Below are 10,959 nucleotides of genomic sequence, written 5' to 3'. Positions count from 1 at the left end.
TTTTCTCTGAAAGGACAGCATTTAGAAAGTGAAGCAACACTCCATTCACTTCACACAGTGAATTGAAGTGTTGGAACAGACTGCTTCTCTTTCAGAGATACGCATGTGAGTTTCTTGTGAATTCTTGCAAATTGCTTAAGGCACTTTCAAAGGAAAGTGATTTTCTCTGAAAGGACAGCATTTAGAAAGTGAAGCAACACTCCATTCACTTCGCACAGTGAATTGAAGTGTTGGAACCGACTGCTTCTCTTTCAGAGAAACGCATGTGAGTTTCTGGTGAATGCTTGTAAGTAGCTTAAGGCACTTTCAAAGGAAAGTGATTTTCTCTTAAAGGACAGCATTTAGAAAGTGAAGCAACACTCCATTCCCTTCGTGCAGTGAATTAAAGTGTTGGAACAGAGTGCCTCTCTTTCATATAAACGCATTAGTGTTTCTTGTGAATGCTTGCAAGTAGCTTAAGGCACTTTCAAAGGAAAGTGATTTTCTCTGAAAGGACAGCATTTAGAAAGTGAAGCAACACTCCATTCACTTCGCACTGTGAATTGAAGTGTTGGAACAGACTGCTTCTCTTTCAGAGAAACGCATGTGAGTTTCTTGTGAATTCTTGCAAGTTGCTTAAGGCACTTTCAAAGGAAAGTGATTTTCTCTGAAAGGACAGCATTTATAAAGTGAAGCAACACTCCATTCACTTCGTGGAGTGAATTGAAGTGTTGGAACAGAGTGCTTCTCTTTCATAGAAACGCATTTGGGTTTCTTGTGAATGCTTGCAAGTTGCTTAAGGCACTTTCAAAGGAAAGTGATTTTCTCTGAAAGGACAGCATTTAGAAAGTGAAGCAACACTCCATTCACTTCGCACAGTGAATTGAAGTGTTGGAACAGTCTGCTTCTCTTTCAGAGAAACGCATGTTAGTTTTTTCTGAATGCTTGAAAGTAGTTTAAGGCACTTTCAATGGAAAGTGATTTTCTCTGAAAGGACAGCATTTAGAAAGTGAGGCAACACTCCATTCACTTCGCACAGTGAATTGAAGTGTTGGAACAGACTGCTTCTCTTTCAGAGAAACGCATGTGAGTTTCTTCCTAATGCTTGCAAGTAGCTTAAGGCACTTTCAAAGGAAAGTGATTTTCTCTGATTGGACAGCATTTAGAAAGTGAAGCAACACTCCATTCACTTCGCACAGTGAATTGAAGTGTTGGAACGGACTGCTTCTCTTTCAGAGAAACGCATGTGAGTTTCTTCCTAATGCTTGTAAGTAGCTTAAGGCACTTTCAAAGGAAAGTGATTTTCTCTGAAAGAACAGCATTTAGAAAGTGAAGCAACACTCCATTCACTTCGCACAGTGAATTGAAGTGTTGGAACAGACTGCTTCTCTTTCAGAGAAACGCATGTGAGTTTCTGTTAAATGCTTGTAAGTAGTTTAAGGCACTTTCAAAGGAAAGGGATTTTCTCTGAAAGGACAGCATTTAGAAAGTGAGGCAACACTCTATTCACTTCGCACAGTGAATTGAAGTTTTGGAACAGACTGCTTCTCTTTCAGAGAAACGCAAGTGACTTTCTTCCTAATGCTTGCAAGTAGCTTTAGGCACTTTCAAAGGAAAGTGATTTTCTCTGAAAGGACAGCATTTAGAAAGTGAAGCAACACTCCATTCACTTCGCACGGTGAATTGAAGTGTTGGAACAGACTGCTTCTTTTTCAGAAAAACGCATGTGAGTTTCTGGTGAATACTTGTAAGTAGCTGAATGCACTTTCAAAGGAAAGTGATTTTCTCTGAAAGGACAGCATTTAGAAAGTGAAGCAACACTCCATTCAAATTGCACAGTGAATTGAAGTGTTGGAACAGACTGCTTCTCTTTCAGAGAAATGCATGTGAGTTTCTGTTGAATGCATGTAAGTGGCTTAAGGCTCTTTCAAAGGAAAGTGATTTTCTCTGAAAGGACAGCATTTAGAAAGTAAAGCAACACTCCATTCCCTTCGCGCAATGAATTGAAGTGTTGGAAAAGACTGCTTCTCTTTCATAGAAACCCATTAGTGTTTCTTGTGAATGCTAGAAAGTACCTTAAGGCACTTTCAATGGAAAGTGATTTTCTCTGAAAGGACAGCATTTAGAAAGTGAAGCAACACTCCATTCACTTCGCACAGTGAATTGAAGTGTTGGAACAGACTGCTTCTCTTTCAGAGAAACGCATGTGAGTTTCTTGTGAATTCTTGCAAGTTGCTTAAGGCACTTTCAAAGGAAAGTGATTTTGTCTGAAAGGACAGCATTTAGAAACTGAAGCAACACTCCATTCACTTCGCACTGTGAATTGAAGTGTTGGAACAGACTGCTTCTCTTTCAGAGAAACGCATGTGATTTTTTTGTGAATGCTTGAAAGTAGTTTAAGGCAGTTTCAAAGGAAAGTGATTTTCTCTGAAAGGACAGCATTTAGAAAGTGAAGCAACACTCCATTCACTTCGCACAGTGAATTGAAGTGTTGGAACAGATGCTTCTCTTTCAGAGAAACGCATGTGAGTTTCTTCCTAATGCTTGCAAGTAGCTTAAGGCACTTTCAAAGGAAAGTGATTTTCTCTGATTGGACAGCATTTAGAACGTGAAGCAAGACTCCATTCACTTCGCACAGTGAATTGAAGTGTTGGAACAGACTGCTTCTCTTTCAGAGAAACGCATTTGAGTTTATGTTAAATGCTTGCAAGTAGCTTAAGGCACATTCAAAGCAAAGGGATTTTCTCTGAAAGGACAGCATTTAGAAAGTGAAGCAACACTCCATTCACTTCGCACAGTGAATTGAAGTGTTGGAACATTCTGCTTCTCTTTCAGAGAAACGCATGTGAGTTTTTTGTGAATGCTTGAAAGTAGTTTAAGGCACTTTCAATGGAAAGTGATTTTCTCTGAAAGGACAGCATTTAGAAAGTGAGGCAACACTCCATTCACTTCGCACAGTGAATTGAAGTGTTGGAACACACTGCTTCTCTTTCAGAGAAACGCATGTGAGTTTCTTCCTAATGCTTGCAAGTAGCTTAAGGCACTTTCAAAGGAAAGTGATTTTCTCTGAAAGGACAGCATTTAGAAAGTGAAGCAACACTCCATTCACTTCGCACAGTGAATTGAAGTGTTGGAACGGACTGCTTCTCTTTCAGAGAAACGCATGTGAGTTTCTTCCTAATGCTTGCAAGTAGCTTAAGGCACTTTCAAAGGAAAGTGATTTTCTCTGAAAGAACAGCATTTAGAAAGTTAAGCAACACTCCATTCACTTCGCACAGTGAATTGAAGTGTTGGAACAGACTGCTTCTCTTTCAGCGAAACGCATGTGAGTTTCAGGTGAATGCTTGTAAGTAGCTTAAGGCACTTTCAAAGGAAAGTGATTTTCTCTGAAAGGCCAGCATTTAGAAAGTGAAGCAACACTCCATTCACTTCGCAGAGTGAATTGAAGTATTGGAACAGACTGCTTCTCTTTCAGAGAAACGCATGTGAGTTTCTGGTGAATGCTTGTAAGTAGCTTAAGGCACATTCAAAGGAAAGTGATTTTCTCTGAAAGGACAGCATTTAGAAAGTGAAGCAACACTCCATTCACTTAACACAGTGAATTGAAGTGTTGGAACAGACTGCTTCTCTTTCAGAGATACGCATGTGAGTTTCTTGTGAATTCTTGCAAGTTGCTAAAGGCACTTTCAAAGGAAAGTGATTTTCTCTGAAAGGACAGCATTTAGAAAGTGAAGCAACACTCCATTCACTTCGCACAGTGAATTGAAGTGTTGGACCCGACTGCTTCTCTTTCAGAGAAACGCATGTGAGTTTCTGGTGAATGCTTGTAAGTAGCTTAAGGCACTTTCAAAGGAAAGTGATTTTCTCTTAAAGGACAGCATTTAGAAAGTGAAGCAACACTCCATTCCCTTCGTGCAGTGAATTAAAGTGTTGGAACAGAGTGCCTCTCTTTCATATAAACGCATTAGTGTTTCTTGTGAATGCTTGCAAGTTGCTTAAGGCACTTTCAAAGGAAAGTGATTTTCTCTGAAATCACAGCATTTAGAAAGTGAGGCAACACTCCATTCACTTCACAGAGTGAATTGAAGTGTTGGAACAGACTGCTTCTCTTTCAGAGAAATGCATGTGAGTTTCTGGTTCATGCTTGTAAGTAGCTTAAGGCACTTTCAAAGGAAAGTGATTTTCTATGAAAGGACAGCATTTAGAAAGTGAAGCAACACTCCATTCACTTCGCAGAGTGAATTGAAGTATTGGAACAGACTGCTTCTCTTTCAGAGAAACGCATGTGAGTTTCTGGTGAATGCTTGTAAGTAGCTTAAGGGACTTTCAAAGGAAAGTGATTTTCTCTGAAAGGACAGCATTTAGAAAGTGAAGCAACACTCCATTCACTTCACACAGTGAATTGAAGTGTTGGAACAGACTGCTTCTCTTTCAGAGAAACGCATGTGAGTTTCTTGTGAATTCTTGCAAGTTGCTTAAGGCACTTTCAAAGGAAAGTGATTTTCTCTGAAAGGACAGCATTTAGAAACTGAAGCAACACTCCATTCACTTCGCACAGTGAATTGAAGTGTTGGAACAGACTGCTTCTCTTTCAGAGAAACGCATGTGAGTTTTTTGTGAATGCTTGAAAGTAGTTTAAGGCACTTTCAAAGGAAAGTGATTTTCTCTGAAGGGAGAGAATTTAGAAAGTGATGCAACACTCCATTCACTTCACACAGTGAATTGAAGTGTTGGAACAGACTGCTTCTCTTTCAGAGAAACGCATGTGAGTTTCTTCCTAATGCTTGTAAGTAGCTTAAGGCACTTTCAAAGGAAAGTGATTTTCTCTGAAAGGACAGCATTTAGAAAGTGAAACAACACTCCATTCCCTTCGTGCAGTGAATTGAAGTGTTGGAACAGAGTGCTTCTCTTTCATAGAAACGCATTAGTGTTTCTTGTGGATGCTTGCAAGTTGCTTAAGGCACTTTCAAAGGAAAGTGATTTTCTCTGAAAGGACAGCATTTAGAAAGTGAAGCAACACTCCATTCCCTTTGTACAGTGAATTGAAGTGTTGGAACAGACTGCTTCTCTTTCAGAGAAATTCATGTGAGTTTCTGTTGAATGCTTGTAAGTAGCTTAAGGCTCTTTCAAAGGAAAGTGATTTTCTCCGAAAGGACAGCATTTAGAAAGTAAAGCAACACTCCATTCCCTTCGCGCAATGAATTGAAGTGTTGGAAAAGACTGCTTCTCTTTCATAGAAACGCATTAGTGTTTCTTGTGAATGCTTGCAAGTAGCTTAAGGCACTTTCAAAGGAAAGTGATTTTCTCTGAAAGGACAGCATTTAGAAAGTGAAGCAACACTCCATTCACTTCGCACTGTGAATTGAAGTGTTGGAACAGATTGCTTCTCTTTCAGAGAAACGCATGTGAGTTTCTTGTGAATTCTTGCAAGTTGCTTAAGGCACTTTCAAAGGAAAGTGATTTTCTCTGAAAGGACAGCATTTATAAAGTGAAGCAACACTCCATTCACTTCGTGGAGTGAATTGAAGTGTTGGAACAGAGTGCTTCTCTTTCATAGAAACGCATTAGGGTTTCTTGTGAATGCTTGCAAGTTGCTTAAGGCACTTTCAAAGGAAAGTGATTTTCTCTGAAAGGACAGCATTTAGAAAGTGAAGCAACACTCCATTCACTTCGCACAGAGAATTGAAGTGTTGGAACAGATTGCTTCTCTTTCAGAGAAATGCATGTGAGTTTCTGCTGAATGCTTGTAAGTAGCTTAAGGCACATTCAAAGGAAAGGGATTTTCTCTGAAAGGACAGCATTTAGAAAGTGAAGCAACACTCCATTCACTTGGCACAGTGAATTGAAGTGTTGGAACAGTCTGCTTCTCTTTCAGAGAAACGCATGTGAGTTTTTTGTGAATGCTTGAAAGTAGTTTAAGGCACTTTCAATGGAACGTGATTTTCTCTGAAAGGACAGCATTTAGAAAGTGAGGCAACACTCCATTCACTTCGCACAGTGAATTGAAGTGTTGGAACAGACTGCTTCTCTTTCAGAGAAACGCATGTGAGTTTCTGGTGAATGCTTGTAAGTAGCTTAAGGCACTTTCAAAGGAAAGTGATTTTCTCTGAAAGGACAGCATTTAGAAAGTGAAGCAACACTCCATTCACTTCGCACAGTGAATTGAAGTGTTGGAACAGACTACTTCTCTTTCAGAGAAACGCATGTGAGTTTCTTCCTAATGCTTGTAAGTAGCTTAAGGCACTTTCAAAGGAAAGTGATTTTCTCTGAAAGGACAGCATTTAGAAAGTGAAACAACACTCCATTCCCTACGTGCAGTGAATTGAAGTGTTGGAACAGAGTGCTTCTCTTTCATAGAAACGCATTAGTGTTTCTTGTGAACGCTTGCAAGTTGCTTAAGGCACTTTCAAAGGAAAGTGATTTTCTCTGAAAGGACAGCATTTAGAAAGTGAAGCAACACTCCATTCACTTTGTACAGTGAATTGAAGTGTTGGAACAGACTGCTTCTCTTTCAGAGAAATTCATGTGAGTTTCTGTTGAATGCTTGTAAGGAGCTTAAGGCTCTTTCAAAGGAAAGTGATTTTCTCTGAAAGGACAGCATTTAGAAAGTGAGGCAACACTCCATTCACTTCACAGAGTGAATTGAAGTGTTGGAACAGACTGCTTCTCTTTCAGAGAAATGCATGTGAGTTTCTGTTGAATGCTTGTAAGTAGCTTAAGGCACATTCAAAGGAAAGGGATTTTCTCTGAAAGGACAGCATTTAGAAAGTGAAGCAACACTCCATTCACTTCGCACAGTGAATTGAAGTGTTGGAACAGTCTGCTTCTCTTTCAGAGAAACGCATGTGAGTTTTTTGTGAATGCTTGAAAGTAGTTTAAGGCACTTTCAATGGAAAGTGATTTTCTCTGAAAGGACAGCGTTTAGAAAGTGAGGCAACACTCCATTCACTTCGCACAGTGAATTGAAGTGTTGGAACAGACTGCTTCTCTTTCAGAGAAACGCATGTGAGTTTCTTCCTAATGCTTGCAAGTAGCTTAAGGCACTTTCAAAGGAAAGTGATTTTCTCTGAAAGGACAGCATTTAGAAAGTGAAGCAACACTCCATTCACTTCGCACAGTGAATTGAAGTGTTGGAACGGACTGCTTCTCTTTCAGAGAAACGCATGTGAGTTTCTTCCTAATGCTTGCAAGTAGCTTAAGGCACTTTCAAAGGAAAGTGATTTTCTCTGAAAGAACAGCATTTAGAAAGTGAAGCAACACTCCATTCACTTCGCACAGTGAATTGAAGTGTTGGAACAGACTGCTTCTCTTTCAGAGAAACGCATGTGAGTTTCTGGTGAATGCTTGTAAGTAGCTTAATGCACTTTCAAAGGAAAGTGATTTTTTCTGAAAGGACAGCATTTAGAAAGTGAAGCAACACTCCATTCACTTCGCAGAGTGAATTGAAGTATTGGAACAGACTGCTTCTCTTTCAGAGAAACGCATGTGAGTTTCTGGTGAATGCTTGTAAGTAGCTTAAGGCACTTTCAAAGGAAAGTGATTTTCTCTGAAAGGACAGCATTTAGAAAGTGAAGCAACACTCCATTCACTTCGCACAGTGAATTGAAGTGTTGGAACAGACTGCTTCTCTTTCAGAGAAACGCATGTGAGTTTCTTGTGAATGCTTGCAAGTTGCTTAAGGCACTTTCAAAGGAAAGTGATTTTCTCTGAAAGGACAGCATTTAGAAAGTGAAGCAACACTCCATTCCCTTCGTGCAGTGAATTGAAGTGTTGGAACAGATTGCTTCTCTTTCAGAGAAATGCATGTGAGTTTCTGTTGAATGCTTGTAAGTAGCTTAAGGCACATTCAAAGGAAAGGGATTTTCTCTGAAAGGACAGCATTTAGAAAGTGAGGCAACACTCCATTCACTTCGCACGGTGAATTGAAGTGTTGGAACAGACTGCTTCTCTTTCAGAGAAACGCATGTGAGTTTCTGGTGAATGCTTGTAAGTAGCTTAAGGCACTTTCAAAGGAAAGTGATTTTCTCTGAAAGGAAATCTAAAGCATTTAGAAAGTGAAGCAACACTCCATTCACTTCACACAGTGAATTGAAGTGTTGGAACAGACTGCTTCTCTTTCAGAGAAACGCATGTGAGTTTCTTGTGAATTCTTGCAAGTTGCTTAAGGCACTTTCAAAGGAAAGTGATTTTCTCTGAAAGGACAGCATTTAGAAACTGAAGCAACACTCCATTCACTTCGCACAGTGAATTGAAGTGTTGGAACAGACTGCTTCTCTTTCAGAGAAACGCATGTGAGTTTTTTGTGAAAGCTTGAAAGTAGTTTAAGTCACTTTCAAAGGAAAGTGATTTTCTCTGAAAGGACAGAATTTAGAAAGTGATGCAACACTCCATTCACTTCGCACAGTGAATTGAAGTGTTGGAACAGACTGCTTCTCTTTCAGAGAAACGCATGTGAGTTTCTCCCTAATGCTTGTAAGTAGCTTAAGGCACTTTCAAAGGAAAGTGATTTTCTCTGAAAGGACAGCATTTAGAAAGTGAAACAACACTCCATTCCCTTCGTGCAGTGAATTGAAGTGTTGGAACAGAGTGCTTCTTTTTCATAGAAACGCATTAGTGTTTCTTGTGAACGCTTGCAAGTTGCTTAAGGCACTTTCAAAGGAAAGTGATTTTCTCTGAAAGGACAGCATTTAGAAAGTGAAGCAACACTCCATTCACTTTGTACAGTGAATTGAAGTGTTGGAACAGACTGCTTCTCTTTCAGAGAAATTCATGTGAGTTTCTGTTGAATGCTTGTAAGGAGCTTAAGGCTCTTTCAAAGGAAAGTGATTTTCTCTGAAAGGACAGCATTTAGAAAGTGAGGCAACACTCCATTCACTTCACAGAGTGAATTGAAGTGTTGGAACAGACTGCTTCTCTTTCAGAGAAATGCATGTGAGTTTCTGTTGAATGCTTGTAAGTAGCTTAAGGCACATTCAAAGGAAAGGGATTTTCTCTGAAAGGACAGCATTTAGAAAGTGAAGCAACACTCCATTCACTTCGCACAGTGAATTGAAGTGTTGGAACAGTCTGCTTCTCTTTCAGAGAAACGCATGTGAGTTTTTTGTGAATGCTTGAAAGTAGTTTAAGGCACTTTCAATGGAAAGTGATTTTCTCTGAAAGGACAGCATTTAGAAAGTCAGGCAACACTCCATTCACTTCGCACAGTGAATTGAAGTGTTGGAACAGACTGCTTCTCTTTCAGAGAAACGCATGTGAGTTTCTGGTGAATGCTTGTAAGTAGCTTAATGCACTTTCAAAGGAAAGTGATTTTTTCTGAAAGGACAGCATTTAGAAAGTGAAGCAACACTCCATTCACTTCGCAGAGTGAATTGAAGTATTGGAACAGACTGCTTCTCTTTCAGCGAAACGCATGTGAGTTTCTGGTGAATGCTTGTAAGTAGCTTAAGGCACTTTCAAAGGAAAGTGATTTTTTCTGAAAGGACAGCATTTAGAAAGTGAAGCAACACTCCATTCACTTCGCACAGTGAATTGAAGTGTTGGAACAGACTGCTTCTCTTTCAGAGAAACGCATGTGAGTTTCTTGTGAATGCTTGCAAGTTGCTTAAGGCACTTTCAAAGGAAAGTGATTTTCTCTGAAAGGACAGCATTTAGAAAGTGAAGCAACACTCCATTCCCTTCGTGCAGTGAATTGAAGTGTTGGAACAGATTGCTTCTCTTTCAGAGAAATGCATGTGAGTTTCTGTTGAATGCTTGTAAGTAGCTTAAGGCACATTCAAAGGAAAGGGATTTTCTCTGAAAGGACAGCATTTAGAAAGTGAGGCAACACTCCATTCACTTCGCACGGTGAATTGAAGTGTTGGAACAGACTGCTTCTCTTTCAGAGAAACGCATGTGAGTTTCTGGTGAATGCTTATAAGTAGCTTAAGGCACTTTCAAAGGAAAGTGATTTTCTCTGAAAGGACAGCATTTAGAAAGTGAAGCAACACTCCATTCACTTCACACAGTGAATTGAAGTGTTGGAACAGACTGCTTCTCTTTCAGAGAAACGCATGTGAGTTTCTTGTGAATTCTTGCAAGTTGCTTAAGGCACTTTCAAAGGAAAGTGATTTTCTCTGAAAGGACAGCATTTAGAAACTGAAGCAACACTCCATTCACTTCGCACAGTGAATTGAAGTGTTGGAACAGACTGCTTCTCTTTCAGAGAAACGCATGTGAGTTTTTTGTGAAAGCTTGAAAGTAGTTTAAGGCACTTTCAAAGGAAAGTGATTTTCTCTGAAAGGACAGAATTTAGAAAGTGATGCAACACTCCATTCACTTCGCACAGTGAATTGAAGTGTTGGAACAGACTGCTTCTCTTTCAGAGAAACGCATGTGAGTTTCTTCCTAATGCTTGTAAGTAGCTTAAGGCACTTTCAAAGGAAAGTGATTTTCTCTGAAAGGACAGCATTTAGAAAGTGAAACAACACTCCATTCCCTTCGTGCAGTGAATTGAAGTGTTGGAACAGAGTGCTTCTTTTTCATAGAAACGCATTAGTGTTTCTTGTGAACGCTTGCAAGTTGCTTAAGGCACTTTCAAAGGAAAGTGATTTTCTCTGAAAGGACAGCATTTAGAAAGTGAAGCAACACTCCATTCACTTTGTACAGTGAATTGAAGTGTTGGAACAGACTGCTTCTCTTTCAGAGAAATTCATGTGAGTTTCTGTTGAATGCTTGTAAGGAGCTTAAGGCTCTTTCAAAGGAAAGTGATTTTCTCTGAAAGGACAGCATTTAGAAAGTGAGGCAACACTCCATTCACTTCACAGCGTGAATTGAAGTGTTGGAACAGACTGCTTCTCTTTCAGAGAAATGCATGTGAGTTTCTGTTGAATGCTTGTAAGTAGCTTAAGGCACATTCAAAGGAAAGGGATTTTCTCTGAAAGGACAGCATTTAGAAAGTGAAGCAACACTCCATTCACTTCGCACAGTGAATTGAAGTGTTGG

Source organism: Myodes glareolus, unplaced genomic scaffold, assembly GCF_982192425.1.
Source record: "Myodes glareolus unplaced genomic scaffold, mMyoGla1.1 HAP1_SCAFFOLD_34, whole genome shotgun sequence".
In the NCBI taxonomy this organism is placed as follows: Eukaryota; Metazoa; Chordata; class Mammalia; order Rodentia; family Cricetidae; genus Myodes; species Myodes glareolus.
Note: the sequence above shows the minus strand (reverse complement) of the source record.